Raw genomic sequence first — 18,782 nt, forward strand, 5'->3', positions numbered from 1 at the left:
TATGGCCTCTTGCTCCCTTTCATCTAGTACTCTTCCTAAGGTTCGGTCAGGTATTATCTGTGGGGTCAGGTCAGGGGTAAAACTCGGGGCAGTAGGATGCGTTTCACTTGGTCCTCCACCATAATTTGGTTTTGGGAACAAAGTTCCTGTGCCAAATGACCTGCGCTCTTCCCCATACGGAGGCTGTAAAAAGGGCATTCCTGAACTTAATGGTTTTTCTTCATTTTCATAAAGAGGTCTGGGGAAAAAGGCTCCTTTGCTGGAATATTTTTCCTCCGGGCTCACGGGCACTCTGGGATATATCTCTCTTACCTCCGCGGGTCCGGGATTCTCAAAATAGGGCAGTACCTGACCACCTCCCCCCCTACCTAGGGATCTGTCCTCCTCCTTAATAGATGGACGCTGGGGATTCTCTCCTGCACTGGAAGGTCGGGCTCCCTCATTATAAGGGGGCGGACTTCGCGTAAAGATGTCATCTAATAATTCATCGTCTGACTCCCCAAGAGCTCCCCAATGCTTACTCTTTTCTGTCTTTTTCTCTCCCGCAGAAGGGGTACACGCTGGCATCATGGGAAACAGACCCTCAACAATCATGCTCTGTCTCCACTGTTTCATCCTTTTATCCCTGGTCTCTTGTTTCAGCCTTGGGTACCACTTGGTCAGACCTTTGTCCATCCGGGGTTTCTCTCTTTCAAAAGCCTCAATCTCCCATTCCTCTAATGCCTCATACTGCGTTAGTCTCGGTCTGGGATGCAATTCATTCATTCGGGTTCTCAAATTAAATAAAATCCTACCATTGAAAGTACCGTCTAACGGAAAAGCCAATATTCCGTCATCTTTTGTGTACTTTACCCAATTTTCCAACCACACACAGGTATTGTACCCTCGGTCAAACATCATGAAAGAGGCGGGAGTATTGGGTGGTGGAATAACAAGTGCTCAGTGCTTGGTTATTTTACAACGAATACACATTCGCCACAGTGCTCAAGTGTCTAGACAGAGAAAGAGTTATTTTACTGCAAGTAAACTACTTCCATTTACTTTTCACACGCTGCGGGTAGATCTCTTCCGCCTACCCTTCACTTTAGCATCGGTGAACCTGTTACTTCCCTAAACTCATCCACTTCTCTGGGATATATCCGAGTCTAAGGTTTCCCAGCGGACCCCTCTGCTTTCACCCAAGCTCCGATGAACCTGCTACTCTTCCGATGTGACCCTTACTAGGTTACGCCACTATGGGAATTTTGCCAATGAACCTCGTTACTGACATTTATTCACACATGTATTCAGAAAAACCCTAGTCAGTGCTTCCCGGTTGTACCTAACCTGCACCTAACTTTCCTCGAGCCTGCGACCTCAAGGCAATGGATTCTATTCACCACTTGCCTTTTCAATTCCCCGGGGAGTTCGGACAACAATGAACGAGACGGTTTACAAACGCATGGATTAATACATATAACAATATAAGAACAAGAATAACAATGATAAAACAATTCATGAATTTCAAAGCAGCGTATTCTCAAGAGAATGATCAGGTCCCTCAGAACGGCCGCTCTTATAGCAGCATTAATATACTAGCAGCTACCGACTTGACTAGTCTAACTAATCCTGCCTAACCTTTAACTAGTCCCTAACCATACCTCTGCTACCAGAAAAACTGATAGAGCGCGCGAGGTCACCCAACCAATAATTTCGCCGCTTCCGGCTTCGGGCCCATATATTTCAATTCACCATATACATTGACCGGGTGACTTCACGGGCTGCTACCAATTTGTGTGAATTCCCTACTGTTATTCCTCAGCGTACCCGACTTACCATCCACCGACACGGGTACCTATGACCACAATGGATCAGGGAGCTAGCTGTAAAGGAAAGGCAGCCAAATACAACTCAAAATGACATTCAATACGTTTGTAAAATGACCACGGACAACTGGAAGTTTTAAAATCTTTATCTAAAGTTCGTTTTCTGAAAGCATGAGATTTACAAGAATAAGGCAATCGATAATCAAGATAATGAAAAGTACATAACTATAGAGAAATAAAGTCAGGGTAATCATGGAAATGCTAATATGAGATGCAACAGGAAACGCTATGCATTTAGGGTAAAAGTTCTTTGGACAGTTTAAGAAAGGCCGTTCTACACCATATCAGGAAATGACAAACTGCAATGCAAAATATAATTTCTAACAGGTAGGGTAACATGGGAACACGTTATGAAAATATGCAAATTACTTTACGTTTCAATAATTTGCGGCAAAAGCATGGAAAATCAACATATGCAAAGGTGTCTCTTTATTGAAGCAAAAGACAGAAAAATAGAAAGGTGCAAGTTTAAAGATTTAGAGCGATATTTACCTAGACTGGTGTGGAAACCAAACCCTGGCCACGGGTCAGTTAAGGACAGGAAACCCTCAAGGAAGGATACCCCTCAATGGACAGCAGGTGCAGAATGGACAGCCAGGACAGGACAGGAAACCCTCAGATTAGGAATCAGGACAGGACCTCAGGACAGGACAGGAAACCCTCAGGACAGGACCAGCACCCGCAGTTCGGAAGCAACGCCTGCGCTCCACCCTCTCTGCAGCTATCGATCAAGACCCCGATTGGGTCAGCGAACTCCCAGCAAAGTTCTTCGCCAGCACTTTAAGGTTCAGTAGAACCTTAGTCTATGGTCAATTTCGGACAGAGTGCTCCGCAGCTCTCTGTATCTTCAGTCACCTATTGAGTGCGATGGGTCAGTGACAGGTCAGCTAAACCAGACAAGTCGGACGACTTCCCTAGGTGAACCCAGGGTAGATATACAGTTTGGGGACGTTGTACCACCCCCCAATGTTGCAAAGTGTCAGAATCCCTCAATTTGGATTGGTCCTAAGATAGGATTTGGGTAACACACCAATCAGTACAGACTATTTGGAGGCCTTATTTTATTTTTTTATTTTTTATTTGGGGCAATTTTTAGAGCGCGCAAATACCCGAGGGTGTCTCGGCGCTGTGTCACAGAACTCTCCGTAGGAAAGGAAACTAGGCATGGAATAGCCATGTTTTCAGATTTTTTCTGAACTTAAGCAGGGTAGGTGCACACTTAAGGTGGAGAGGGAGAGTGTTCCACAGTCTAGCTGTGGCAACGGTGAAACGTTTGTCTCCCCAGTTAGCCCTTCTTGTGCGGGGGACTGTTAGCAGATGGGCAGAAGATGAACGCAATGTTCTTTGCTGTTCAGGTGGGCGAAAGGCTTGTTTTAGAAATAGGGGGCCATGGTTATGAATGGCTTTGTACGCTATGCACAAGGCCTTAAATTTGATGCGGCTCCTTACCGGCAGCCAATGCAGCTGTTGGATGTAGGGGGAGACAGATGCAAATTTAGGAATGCGTAGCAGGGTCCTAGCTGCTGCATTCTGTACAGTCTGTAATTTATTAAGGACCTTTTGTTGTGCATTTAGGAGTAAGGCATTACAATAGTCAGTCTTGGAAAAGACTAGCGTGCTGACTAAAGTTTTGCCTGCGGAAGATGGTAGGTACGGAATGAGTTTTTTGATTTTTTTTAAGGTGTGGAAGGCAGATGAGACCACTGAGTTTGCGTGCTGCTGGAAGGACAGTTTGTTGTCGAAGATGACCCCCAAGTTTCGTACCTTGAACACTGGTACTGGAGGTTGTCCCATTTGTTGGGGCCACCATTGAGGAGACCAGGTTGGTTGTAGTCTCCCGAATGTCATCACTTCTGTTTTATCAGAATTTAGCTTGAGGCAGTTTGATGACATCCAGGAGCTTATTGCTTCCATGCCAGATTGGAAGTTTGACGCTACTTATTTACATCTCTGGGCACCGCCTAGCAAGATTGGGGTTCCCATGAGAAAATTGCGCAGAATACAGTGAAAGAATACATTTTAGCAACATAATGGAACAATATCGTGATGCTGCGGGGCGAAGGTACAGCTTCCCAGGGTGGCTTCTGGTATCAACCTTCTTTGGCAGCAATTCAATGCCATGGTGGCTCTTGGCGAGTCTGCGCACAAGTACCCTCCAAAATGGACTCCCCAGCCCAGCACCCCTCCGAGTCGAGGATACATGAAAAGTAAGCGAAAACAAATTAATACATAGAAATAACGATATGGAAACACATCATTGGGTTTGTACTTTCAACTTATCACTATAAAATATACTTATGCAGTCTAAATGTAAGCTACATATACACGGGCACAAGAGCAATGGCACGAGCAGTACCACGTTACTGCCAAAGCTATGTATTACGCATGCGCAACTATTTCCCTCCAAACCTGCAAACACGTCAGGACACGTGAGTGTGACTGACGCATGCGCAGACGCTATTTCAAAGCAGCGGCCATTTTATTGACTCGGATTAATCGTATTAGAAATACACATAGGCAAGCTTCATGGACCTCGTTTCAAACATGAAATAAAGGTTAGTAAGACGTACAAATTATTACTTTGTTACACATGAGCGAGGTTCATGAATACGGCAAGTCGCAAATGCGAAGCTTTGCTTCATCACATACAATATACAAAGCCAGATTCATACAGCGTCAATGTACATTTTGAAGGGCTTCTCATAGTGAACCCACCTCGGCACAGAATTTGAATCACTTTAGTCAAATCCAAGAATCAGCAGAAACAGACAAAGGCTTTAACCACTTTCTCCAGGAAACATAAGTTTGACTTCTCTCTCAGAAAAGACTGTATGCTCTTTCGAGGGCAATTTAATCGGAGAAACAGCACAGTGTCAAAATCAGGAGACTGAAGGTACTCATAGGAACTCAAGCGAGGAACCACTTTGTGACCATTGTAAAGTTGAACAACACTGACATGAAGTGCAATTAAACTGAAACAAACATTTAATTTCTATTTGCAGAGATCAGCATTCCTCTGGTCTGAATGCTGATAGTATAGCGCCTGCACTGCTTCCAGGCGCTTTGATCTCTGAGCTAAGAGCATGCTCCTCCCCTTAGTCCAGATGAGCGCTCATGTATGGGCTTCACATAGCTCAAGGTTTTGAGATTCTTTGGAGCCAAAATAAACTAACCTATTGATGGGCTCACAGGAAGTGATTTGACATAACATTTGACTTTGATAATGTCACAGAAAGAGACATTAGTGAAATTATAGGAATGATGAGTACACAGGTAACGTCCAAATCATTAATGCAGACATCTAAATTGATATTACATCAAAAGTATAATCTGTGCAGCCGCAAGGTGAAATATTGAAAGTGTAGTGATATCAAAATGTCTGACGGTGGGTTTGCTGAACTCTATGAAGTTAATAGTGTCTCCCTCTTTAGTTGTAAGCGGCTACTCCGCACACAGTGGAAGTACGAGCAAAGTCACATATGGAGTACTAGGACCCTCTCCCGTCTCCCAGTGATAAGATTCAGGTAGGTGTGAGTGAAACTTCAGCACTGACCTCTAAATGTGTGAGTGTCACTCATGATGAGTGAGGCTTGAAGGCTCTGATGTGTGTGCATGTCGGCTCTGATGTCACTGCCCAGGCGACAAATGCAAATTGCCTGACGATGCTACGAAGCCCTCCTTCAACCGCACATTGATGGTGCGAGGACGAGGAGTGACTTATGCTAGGAGAGATGGTTACCACCTGGCGGGTCTTTTATAGGAATGGCATGGTCAGTATTTTCTTGTCCCGGCCAGTACAAAAGTAGGAAGATTACTTAAAGCTGGCATTTTTCCTCTAATCAGTGCAAACTTAAAATATCAAATATAAGCAAATATCACTTTAAAATGTGTTCTAGAGCTGCCTTAATGAATCCTGACTGAGAGTTAAAGTAAACAAAGACAGCAAAGCCATGTTAGTAAATAATACAAACAATTTTATACAAAGTCATTATTATACAAAGTCATCTTATTGAAGAATAATATCCGGGCCTTTGCAAAATCTTAAAACATGACCAAAAGGCAGGTGGTAACTCTAATAAGAGCCTGTATGAAGGAGTCTGGCGTTAGTTAGTGATGGAATACCCTCTCATCCTCAGACCTGGCAACGTTCACTCATTGCCATGACACCATCCACTGAGGGAGAAATATGCGAGCGTCAAACCCGATTGTTCTGTCTCATGAATGTATTGAGACTGAAATCTACTTTATTTTGTTTTATAAGTGAAACTTTGGGGGGAGTGAGTGGGTAAAAAATGCAGAGAAATGCAAAACTTAATTTGGGACAAATCGTTGGAAAGTTGTTTGAATATACACAGCCCTATCAAGTATAAAGAATTACCCACAGAAACAGGAAAAATAGAAAAACAGAAAAACGTTGACTAGTTTATTTCTAGCAGTTTTCTTATATTTTCATGTATTTAATGAAATTCAGGCTTTCTTTTCCAATTCACTCTTAAAGACTGGAGTCGGTGGTTCCGTCAGCTGCCACCAGAGGGTGCTCCTTGCCTGTTGATGAAACACTGAGCTGCACATTGGGTGAAAGGGAGAAGGGTTTCCTCTTCCGGGTCAGCGGCGGCAGAGACAGCACCAGTAGCGGTGGTTACATAAATTCCGGCCTCTCTTTGTGTGTGTTCAGCCTGCAGCAGAGGAGGAAGGAGCCCTGTCTGGTGTGCAGTTACCTCCATCTTCAGACCCCCTCAAACCCCAGATCTGCCCCCCGGCCCCCCAGGAGGCGGGGAGAGCCTGGACACGTCTGCACAGGTCTCTGCTCAGGTAGGAGATTGTCAGCACCTTCTGCTGTGTTTGTAGAAATAGACTGAATAATCCTGGAGGGAATCTCTGCAGGAGCCAGGCTGAGCTAGGCTCCTCTATCCGGGGCCCCTGGGGCTGAGCTGGGCTCTTCTATCCAGGGGCCCTTGGGGCTGAGCTGTCTATCCGGGGGCCCTGGGGCTGAGCTGGGCTCTTCTATCCGGGGGGCCCCTGGGGCTGAGCTGGGCTCTTCTATACGGGGGCCCTGGGGCTGAGCTGGGCCCTTCTATCCGGGGCCCCTGGGGCTGAGCTGGGGTCTTCTATCCGGGGGCCCCTGGGGCTGAGCTGTCTATCCGGGGGCCCCTGGGGGGCTGAGCTGGGCTCTTCTATCTGGGGGCCTCTGGGGCTGGGCTGGGCTCTTCTATCCGGGGGCCTCTGGGGCTGGGCTGGGCTCTTCTATCCGGGGGCCTCTGGGGCTGAGCTGGGCTCTTCTATCCGGGGCCCCTGTGGCTGAGCTGGGCCCTTCTATCCGGGGGCCACTGGGCTGATCCCGGCCCTTCTATCTGGGGGCCCGTGGGCTGAGCTGGGCTCTTCTATCTGGGGGCCCCTGGGGCTGAGCTAGGCTCTTCTATCTGGGGGCCCCTGGGGCTGAGCTGGGCTCTTCTATCCGTGGGCCCCTGGGGCTGAGCTGGGCTCTTCTATCCGTTGGCCCTGGGGGGCTTTCCTTCTGCCCTGGGGGTTGTTTGTTGGCATCATGTGTGTTAAAGAGGGGATCTGTGCACTGCACTGCACCCTACTGCACTCCAATAATATGCGCACGCTGCAATGCATCTCACTGCACTATGAGAAGTCTGTGCACTGCATCTTACTGCACTGTGAGGAATCTGTACACACTGCACTGCAACTGGCTGCACTATGAGTAATCTCTGCACAGTATCTCACTGAACGATGGAAATCACTGCATGCTGCACTGCATTTTACTGCATGAGGAATATGTGCTGCTGCACTGCATCTTTACAACACTGTGAAGAACCTTTGCACTCTACACTGCATCTTACTGTAATGTGAGAAATCTGTCCACGCGGCCCTGCATCATACAACACTGTGAGAAATCTCTACAAGCTGCACTGTATATACTGCACTATGAGCAGTCTGGACATGCTGCACTGCATCTTACTGCACTATCAATTATCTATGCACACTGCATTGTTACTTACTGTACTGTGAGGATTCTATGTGCACTGCACTGCATCTTACTACACTGTGAGAAACCTGTGCACACTGCATCCTACTACAATAAGAAATGTGCGCACACATCACTGCATCTTGCAGCACTATGAGAAGTATGTGCCACTGCACTGAGAGAAATCTGTGCACACTGCACTGCATTGTACTGCAATGAGTAATCTATGCACACTGCACTGCAGTTTAGTGTTCTATGAGAAATCTGTGCACACTGTGCTACGTCTTATTCCTATATGAGAAATCTGTTCACACTGCAGTGTAACGTAGGACACTCTGAGAAACATGCGAATGGTTCACCTCCTCTCACTGCACTATGAGGAATCTGTGCACGCTGCAGTGCATCTTACAGTACTTTGAGGAATCCGTAGTACTGCAATGCTATTTACTGCACTATGAGAAATCTGTGCACACTGCACTGCATCTGACTGCATTATGAGGAGTCTGTGCAGTGCACTGCATCTTAGTGCACTATGACAAGTCTATGTCAGTGTACTGCACTGTATCTAACTGCACTGTGTGAAATCTGTGCACACTGCACTGCACCTTGCTGCACTATAAGGAATGGTGTCACTGCACTTAGTCTTACCACACTATGAGAAATCACTGCAAGGAGGTGGACTGAGCTGGGTTCTTCTACCTGGGGACCTCTGGGAGGGAGAAGGGGCTTGCCCTGGGGACTTTTGTGGTCATTATGTGTGTTTAAGGGTGAATTTGTGCACACTGCACTGCATCTTACTGCACTATGAGAAATCTGTCACACTGCACTGCATATTACTGCACTATGAGAAACCTGTCACACTGTACTACTTTTTACTGCACTATGAGAAATCTGTGCACACTGCACCGCATCTTACTGCACTATGAGAAACCTGTCACACTGCACTGCATATTACTGCACTATGAGAAACCTGTCACACTGCACTACTTTTTACTGCACTATAAGAAATCTGTGCACACTGCACTCCATCATACTACAATATGAGGCATCTGTGCACACTGTACTGCACCTTGCTGCACTATAAGGAATCTGTGTCACTGCACTTCGTCTTACCCCACTATGAGAAATCACTGAATGGGGTGGACTGAGCTGGGTTCTTCTACCTGGGGACCTCTGGGAGGGAGAAGGGGCTTTCCCTCCGGCCCTGGGGACTTTTGTGGTCATTATGTGTGTTTAAGGGTGCATTTGTGCACACTGCACTGCATCTTACTGCACTGTGAGAAACCTGTCACACTGCACTGCATCTTACGGCACTATGAGAAATCTGTCACACTGCACTGCATCTTACTGCACTATGAGAAACCTGTCACACTGCACTGCATCTTACTGCACTATGAGAAATCTGTGCACACTGCACTGCATCTTACTGCACTATGAGAAACCTGTCACACTGCACTGCATATTACTGCACTATGAGAAACCTGTCACACTGTACTACTTTTTACTGCACTATGAGAAATCTGTGCACACTGCACTGCATCTTACTGCACTATGAGAAACCGGTCACACTGCACTGCATATTACTGCACTATGAGAAACCTGTCACACTGCACTACTTTTTACTGCACTATGAGAAATCTGTGCACACTGAACTCCATCATACTACAATATGAGGGATCTGTGCACACTGTACTGCATCTCACAGCACTAGGAGAAACCTGTCACACTGCACTGCATATTACTGCACTATGAGAAACCCGTCACACTGTACTACTTTTTACTGCACTATGAGAAACCTGTCACACTGCACTGCATCTTACTGCACTATAAGAAACCTGTCACACTGCACTGCATCTCACTGCACTATGAGAAATCTGTGCACACTGCACTGCATCTTACTGCTCTATAAGAAACCTGTCAAACTGCACTGCATCTCACTGCACTATAAGAAACCTGTCACACTGCACTGCATCATACTCCACTATGAGAAATCTGTGCACACTGCCCTGCATCGTACTGCACTGGCTGGAATCAGTGCACGCTGCCCTGCATCGTACTGCACTGTGTGGAATCAGTGCATGCTGCACGGCTATTTGCACTATGAGTGATCTGTGCATGCTGCCATGCATTGTACTGCACTATGAGTAGTCTGTGCCCCCTGCACTGTGAGAAATTGGTGCACATTGCTCCGCTTTTTACTGCACTTTGAAGAGGATGTCTGTGAAAACGGCACTGCTTTTTGCTACTTTGTGAGAAATTTGTGCTCAGCTTACTAATAATCTCTGAGAACCTAGAAAATCTGTACATTGCATTGCTTTTCCTTGCTCTGTGAGGGCTGTTGACAGGAAAGCTGATGTGCACACACTGCACTGCTTTTTATTACACAGTGAGGGGGTTTAAAATAAAAGAGGAAATCTGTGCGGACTGCTCTGCCTTTGACTATTCTGTGCAGGTGTTTCGAGCCCACCTGTGGTCTGCAAACGGAATCACTTTTTACTACAGTCCGAGGGGCGTTTGAAAAAGAGAACATCTGGGCGCGCTGCACCGCTCTTTACTCTTCACTGAGAAAAAACTGTCCATACTGCACTTCCTTTAACTACACTTAGGGGCACACAGCGCAGCTCAGAAAGCCACCTGGCTGCGCTGCGTGATACGGACGGGCAAGAATGCGCTGTATCTAACATTCTGCGGTGCAGTCCTGTCTTTTCCCTGCGCTGACGCACAATGTGCTCCTAGTGCCAAAGCAGGCACCCCTGCCCCATGGTGCAAGCTGCACAAAAACAATCCCTTGAGGGATTTTGCTATGTGTGCTGCAGTATCCAGTACGCATGGAAAGAAGACGCAACGAGGAGAAATAAAGATACTTCTCTTAGTTATGCCTCACCTGGGGAGACTCAGCATTTTGACGCATTCTCAAGTCTACCAGTGTTGCTAAATGTAGGAATGCGCCAAAATCCATGGGTGGATGTGTGGGAACAACCACGCCCCACCCATGGAATGGAACACCTCTCGAGGGAAGAGTAACACAGCGCCGTGATTTACGCTGCGTGGTGTGACTCTAGATTTATCAAGCCGCGCAGGGCCATGCAAGGTGGCCTGGCAAGGCTTGATAAATATAACTTAAGAGTTGCGTCTCTCTTGCGTTCCATTGCATGGGCCCCGCACCCAAACCGACGGACCACGCACGCAACCTGGGCTTCATCCTGGACTCCTCCCTCTCCATGACCAGACAAGTCAACGCCGTCTCCTCGTCATGCTTCAACATCCTGCGCATGCTACGTAAGATCTTCCGGTGGATCCCCACCGAGACGAGGAAGACGGTCACCCAAGCCCTCGTCACCAGCCGACTGGACTACGGCAACGCCCTCTACGCCGGAACCACGGCCAAACTCCAGAAGAGACTCCAGCGGATCCAGAACGCCTCGGCGAGACTCATCCTCGACATCCCCCGACGCAGCCACATCTCCGGACACCTGAGAGATCTGCACTGGCTCCCGGTCAACAAGAGAATCACCTTCCGGCTCCTCACCCACGCGCACAAAGCCCTACACGACCAAGGCCCGAGCTACCTCAACAACCGGATCAACTTCTACACTCCCAAGCGCCTCCTCAGATCAACCAACCACGCCCTCGCCGCCGTCCCCCGCATCCGAAGAGCGACGACAGGAGGAAGATCCTTTTCCTACCTGGCCGCCAAGACCTGGAACTCACTTCCGACCAATCTGCGCCTGACCCAAGACCACCTCTCCTTCAGGAGGAAGCTCAAGACCTGGCTGTTCGAGCAGTAGCGGCACCCCCCCCCCTCCCAGCGCCTTGAGACCCTACGGGTGAGTAGTGCGCTCTACAAATGACCTGATTGATTGATTGATTGATTGGGCCGCGCAGGGCCATGCAAGGAGGCCTGGCGTGGCTTGATAAATATAACTTAAGAGTTGCATCTCTCTTGCGTTCCGTTGCATGGGCCGCGCAGGGCTATGCAAGGTGGCCTTGTGTGGCGTGATAAATATAACTTAAGAGTTGTGTCTCTCTTGCATTCCATTGCATGGGCCGCGCAGGGCCATGCAAGGTGGCCTTGCGTGACTTGATAAATATAACTTAAGAGTTGCGTCTCTCTTGCGTTCCATTGCATGGGCCGCGCAGGGCCATGCAAGGTTGCCTTGCATAGCTTGATAAATATAACTTAAGAGTTGTGTGTCTCTTGCATTCCATTGCATGGGCCGCGCAGGGCCATGCAAGGTGCCCTTGTGTGTCTTGATAAATATAACTTAAGAGTTGTGTCCCTCTTGCGTTCCATTGCATGGGCTTTCAGAAGTCATGATCTGTGCACATTGCGTTGTTATTTACTGCCTTACGAGGGGCGTTTACAGAAGAAGAAATCTGTTCCCTGCACTATTTTCTAACTGCACTAGAAGCAGTGTTTACATCTACAGCAGGAAATCTATTTTACAACAGAATGAGGAGTGTTTACAGAAGAGTAATTCTGTACACACTGCACCCCTGTCTACTACAACATGAGGTGCCTTTACAGAGAGTTTGTGTAAACACTGCACTGCTTTTACCTGTACTATAAGGGGCCGTAACAGGAAGAAATCCATGTGCAGTGCTTTGCTATTTATTACACTATGAGGGACATTTACAGATGAAAACTGAACACTGCCCTGACTTTTTCCAACAAAATGAGAAGTGTTTACAAAAGAAGAAATCTGTGTACAAAACACTTCTTTTTACTGCAGTATAAGGGGTCCTAACTGACCTGTAAGGTGCCCTGATCTGAACTCGCACTAAGACAAGTGTGTAGAGTAGATAATATCTGTACACTGATCTTCACTCACACTCCGAGGGGCATTTACTGTGGAGCCTTTTATAAACTGCACCTCTTATTACTGAGACTGATTTAGTTATTTATTTATTTATTTACTGCAAAGGTTACAGTAACGTTATAATTAGGTGAATATGTCAATGATAACATTAATGTTTTGAAGTTACCTGGGACCCGTGAGCAAGAAGTCTGTTTACTTCGAAACGCGTTGAGTGCTTGTTTTTCGTGTGCCAATAAAATACCGAACTGAGCACTATTTGGGCCTCGGCTCTGGTTTTTTTGTGGAACCATCACGCTGTAACCAGGAGTTGTGCATAAAGAGGGGGTGGCGATCCCACCGAGTGCCCGCCACGACGAGTGGCTTTAGCACGCCAAATCGGGTGTGTGAAATATATATGAATACCTAAACCCTGTCAAGGGTTTGCATGAGCAAATGTAAAAGAGGGTGACTGACACCGGCAGCTGGGGCTCACGGTTCGATCCCCGGCACCGGCGGCAGGTTAGCCCAGCACCATGTGACTCTGGGCAATAGCTCGCTTAATCTTCCCGACGGCGCCCAGTGACGGGATGCCTCAGGGTAGCTGTGCGCTTTACAAATACTGGATTTACATTTAAAAAGAAACAAAAAAAAGTCACGGTATAGAGAACGTGGATTTTCGCTCTCTACACCACTCTCCATCACAGCGGAGAGGAAGTGTGTTTACTAGGCACGGCAGGAGGTGAAACCGAAGGGGTGTCCCTTACCAAAAAAAGCGTTCAAGAACTGAACGCACAGGAAAGCTCCTTCACTGCAGAGCAGCAGAATTGAACCCTTTCGAGTCTGCAGGAGGGCTCCCTGGTTCAGCAGTGATCCTGCCACTGAACGACCTGGAAGTGGGAAGGCACTCCGTATCAGCGGAGGGCTGCTGATTACAAAAAGAAATGAACTGACAAGAGCTCCGTCACAGCAGAGCTGAAGAAGGCTGAATCCAACCATCCACAGGAGCCAAAGATGGATCTCTAAACAAAGAGTCTGACTCCACCGGCTCTCTAACGATTGACAAGCACCAGCTCTCTCCAGGGGAGGGGTTTATGTAGGCAGTCCCAAACCTTGGAGAAGATGCAGTTGCTGCCCCAATGCCATATGTGAGCTGTGATTCTCCCGTTGCAACATTCAGTTCACAATCATACGACATTTTCTGTCTCTCAGCATTCCTGTTGAGGTGCTTCTACCCTTTCCTCTTCTGCTACGGAGGACCATAACAGTCAGTGACATCACCCATGACATCATCCAGTGAGTGTAAGTGTTTCGTAAACATTTCTGAGACTTAGAGATATATGCTAAGCTACAGCGTAAGTTAAATTACTATTCTTTCTGTACTAGTAATTAGTCATACTATATCCAACATCTCCTCTGAGTGGCTGTGTGACTGTCTGTATCAGTGTGTAAGTGGATATCTGAGTGGCTGTATGAGTGTGTGAGTGACTGCATGGATGAATTAGTGGGTATGTGAGTGGCTGCATGGATGAATTAGTGGGTATGTGAGTGGCTGCATGGATGAATTAGTGGGTATGTGAGTGGCTGCATGGGTGAGTTAGTGGGTATGTGAGTGGCTGCATGGGTGAGTTAGTGGGTATGTGAGTGGCTGCATGGGTGAGTTAGTGGGTATGTGAGTGGCTGCATGGGTGAGTTAGTGGGTATGTGAGTGGCTGCATGGGTGAGTTAGTGGGTATGTGAGTGGCTGCATGGGTGAGTTAGTGGGTATGTGAGTGGCTGCATGGGTGAGTTAGTGGGTATGTGAGTGGCTGCATGGGTGAGCTAGTGGCTGTGTGAGTGGCTGCATGGGTGAGTTAGTGGCTGTGTGAGTGGTTGAATTGGTGAGGGAGTGGTTGAATTGGTGAGGGAGTGGTTGTGTGAGTGAGTGGATAGCTGTTTGATGGTGTGTATAGGTAAGTGATTGGTTGTGAGTGACTGTACTTTTTTTTATACACACTTAATTGGTTTTATCCTTTTTATCCCCAATACAGAAAATATATTTGCATCCAATGTTACAGTACATTTGGAATGATATATCACATTGTGTAACTTCTTGCAGTTAATCTGTAGCTGTTACGAGATATTACATAACTTGTACGGTTTGATGTGTTTGTACAGTCTCTCATTGAAACCTAGGAGAAAAAGGCTATCTATACTAGCTTGTGTAATTTTTGAACATCTAAACTATCCCTCCTCTCAACCCTTTCTATTGGCTCACCCCATCTGAAATTCTCAGTTATATAGTCCATCCAGATTTCCCTGCTTTGCCCGTCATTGCGTGTGTAGTGTTTGGGAGTTGGAGAACACTACTACTCGTATATATCAATTGGGGTCCGACATTATGAGGGGATGGGTTGCATACAAACAATGATTACCATATTATACATCTTGTTCTTAAGGGGTGGGTGCCGGTTCAATGGCCCTGAGGGCTTCTAATAATATGCGCCATTCCATTGATATTGGAGTCTTACGTTGGCCTTGGGCCTCCTCTTGTCTAATGGCAGTGTTCTCCGCACTACCCCATCTCACCACCTCATTGTACCAGCTGTAAACTGTTGGGGCCCTCGCCGATTTCTACCGCATGGTGATGGCGCATTTAGCAATTAGTACTGCCAAGTCAGTGTATCACATTTGCAACTTCTGCGACTTAGGGCGGCGGAATTGCTGTTGTGGTGTTTATACTTTGGATAACCCCATCCCAGAATCCAGTTAGTGTAGGGCACTACCATAACATGTGGAAGATATCGGCGTTTTGCAGTCTTCCACATGTTATGGGAGTGCCCTACACTAACTGGATTCTGGGATGGGGTTATCCAAAGTATAAACACCACAACAGCAATTCCTATTGTGAAAACAGCAAACAGTTCTATACTAGGCCTCCGCCGCCGCCCTAAGTCGAAATCCATTACTTTAGTTCTTGAACTGTATTTTTGGGACTATTAGTGTATTTTACCCTGCGCCGACACTACCGCTTTTTAATCTGCGCCGCATTCATTTATATACTGTATTTTCACTTACTTGATCGCACTCGCCTCTGTCCTCGGTCCGCCACGGTTTGTGCCAATTGTACGGAGGGACTAGGAGGCGTTAGTCGCACTTCTGGTCGTCAGCTTGCCAACCGGAAGTGTAATTCGCATTCCAGCCTCTGATCACCAGCCTTTCAGCCCTACAAAAGCGGGGCTGGGCAGCGGACGTGCGCAGCGGCACGCCAAAGGCAAACCTGTCTGCGCCCGTCTGCACCAGACAGCTGACAGCTGCCTGGACCCCTGCCCGTTTTGTCTTTAAAACTTAGTTTATTTTGCCTTTTATTCTCTTAAATAGTTGCCATCAAACTGTCTTTTCTCCAATATTCTAGTCAGGAGCTGAAAGATCTCAACCCTTTATTATCTAAACAGTTAGCCAGACTTGAAGCTGGTACAAATAGTGGGGTACATATGATGCCCATTCCTAATTTACCAGTTCTCCACTGTGAAACTCAAGTTTCTTGTACATCTACGCACACCAAAACCTCCAGTCCACTAAAAGCACTATATTTTAATGCACGCTCTATTCCTAAACATGCTGTTGAAGAATGGAGTCTTATTGACTCTGAATCACATGATATCTGTTTTATAACGGAAACCTGGTTACATGAGCATGCCTGGATGTGGCCATTGCGTTTCCTCCACAATATTACATAATAAGAGTGGACAGAGAGAAGAATTGGGGAGGTGGCCTACTCATAGCCACAACTCCGGAAGTTAACATCTCCTCCCTAGAGTCCATAAGCACAAACAAAATGGAATTATGTATCTTTAAAATGGGAGGTCTGTTGGGAGGAAAATGGAGAGGAGCATTAGCGTACAGACCTCCAGGTCCCAAAAATGACTTTCCATATAAGCTATTCGAGCTTATTGCTCCACATGTATTAGCCTCCAACACTTTTCTTCTGCTAAGTGATTTTAACTGTCATGTAGAACTATTACATGACCCTGACACGGATCAGTTAATCACAAGTCTCAGCACCTTGGAATTAGTCCAATTAGTAAATGGGCCTACGCATATTGCGGGTCATACGCTTGACCTATTGTTAACAAACTCTACAGTGGTCAAGGTTGAGTCTCCACTACCACTATTGTGGACGGATCATTTTTTATTAAAATTTGTTATTCTAGATCGTACTATCAATGCGGTCCCCTGTAGGGAAGTGGTTCGGAGACGATCCTGGCGTAAAATCACCTTACCTCTATTTACTACTACCTTCAGGTCAGCTTTACCTAACACAATTGATAACATTGATCAATGTGCTATTTCTCTAGATAGAACAATAACAAATGCTTTGGATAAAATTGCTCCTCTCTCCAGAGTTACAATTAAAGCCAGAGCCACTCCGTGATTGTCTGAACAACTAAAGCTAGTGCAGCTCGCCTGCAGGACTGCGGAGCGAAAATGGAGGAAAACTAAAGACCCAATAGATCGTAAATCATATAAAGAGGCTCACCATAAGTATATGGAAAACATAAGACAAACAAGAAAATGATTTCTCCTTAGCCGTATTGAGAGGGCTACAAATTCTAACAAGGAGCTCTATCAAATTTTGAAGGAATTCTCTACCACGCCTGTTCAGACACAACCTTCTACCTCTCAGGACTGGGTAGATTCACTTTCAACATTTTTTGTTGATAAGATCATGGCTAGCCATAATTCCTTCCCTGCACAAGATATTAATAATGATATGGGAAATCGTTCTGTAACTACTTTTGATCCCTTTCATATTTTGGAAGAATTTACTCTTTGCCACCGAAATATTTTCCTACTGTAGCTCCAGCCCTCTTGAACTGCCTCACTGATCTATTCAACAAATTATTGTTAGAATCAGAATTTCCCAAAATATGGAAAACTGCCAGTGTTAGGCATATATTAAAAAAATTTAGTGCAGACCCAAAACTTCTCTCTAACTATCGTCCTATATCTTTGCTGCCTCATTTCAGTAAGATGCTTGAGTCACTGGTTAACAAACAGCTCATGTTTCATCTTGAGAGCTATGGATTGCTTGACCCCTCACAATCTGGCTTTAGGGAAGCCCACAGTACCAAAATAGCTTTGCTGGAGGTATCTGATAATATCCGGCTTGCACTAGACAAGGGACAGTCATCTATCCTCGTTCTGCTAGACTTATCTGCAGCGTTCAACACCATCTCCCATAGCATTCTTGAACGTCGGCTTTGGGAGGCTTTACAGTGGCTCAAAAATTGATCGAACTACGATAGTGAGGTACTGGGTTTTTAAGAACCGGCACAGAACCGGTAACCCAGCGGTGCCAGGGCACACCCAGAGACCTCGGGTTCTTTCCTGATCCGGACCACAGAAACTCAGAGTCTTCTAGGTGAAGTCAAAGATCGGTTTATTGGCTGCAACCAAGGTAACAAGTGTCCTAGTAATACACCACACAGGGAGTATATTCTCAGGAGACTGCTCGAATTCACAAAGTCAGGCTTCTCTTCTTATACACAGTTTCTAGCTTCAGGCAAACATTCTTCGAAGTTGTAGTATGTTATTTACAGTTATTGGTTACAAGAAAAAACAGAGTCATGATGACATGTACATATTTCACGTCGTGCTGCCCACAACAAATCATTTCGGCAAGGCCTAACATTTCATCAGATATCGCTGGACCCTCAATAAAAACGGGCACCTCCCCATCATAAAGTAAGTGAAGAAAAGGAGTGGAGATAGATGTGAGCGAGATAGGGCAGGTGTGCGCGCTGAAATGGTTTTATGGCTTGTTGAGCCTTGATGTTATCTTGTTCGGCCACTGGGAGGGGAACTGACCTAACGAGTTCGGCCTGAGGCATTGGTTTCTACTTGTACAGGTCACAGGAAAGTCGATTAAGGTGTACGTGTCCTTGTGGGATCGAATTCAGCTGGATTAAGGCCTATGTACAGGGCAACACACCAAATGGCGGCTATATACAAAATGGAAGCCAAGGGTACAGGATATTAATGATGATTTCGAGAAGAAATCATCACCTGAATGCGACGAAAATGCTTGTACATACTGTACTCGCCATTCTTGGTCTTTTGACACTAAATTCGTCGTATTCCAATAAAGGTTTTATTCCTATTACTGGG

General features: G+C 46.3%; 1 protein-coding gene across 1 annotated transcript in view; it reads left to right on the forward strand.

Moving 5' to 3' along the window:
- Nucleotides 1-6,478: 6,478 nt before the first annotated feature.
- LOC144805482 (uncharacterized) overlaps nt 6,479-18,782 on the forward strand; it is a 78,001-nt gene continuing 65,697 nt past the window's right edge. The window contains exon 1 of the mRNA XM_078672026.1: nt 6,479-6,677. The gene's annotated coding sequence lies outside the window, so the exon portion shown is untranslated. The remainder of the gene's footprint in view (nt 6,678-18,782) is intronic.

This window comes from Lissotriton helveticus, assembly GCF_964261635.1.
Source record: "Lissotriton helveticus chromosome 1_1 unlocalized genomic scaffold, aLisHel1.1 SUPER_1_unloc_11, whole genome shotgun sequence".
Taxonomy (NCBI): domain Eukaryota; kingdom Metazoa; phylum Chordata; class Amphibia; order Caudata; family Salamandridae; genus Lissotriton; species Lissotriton helveticus.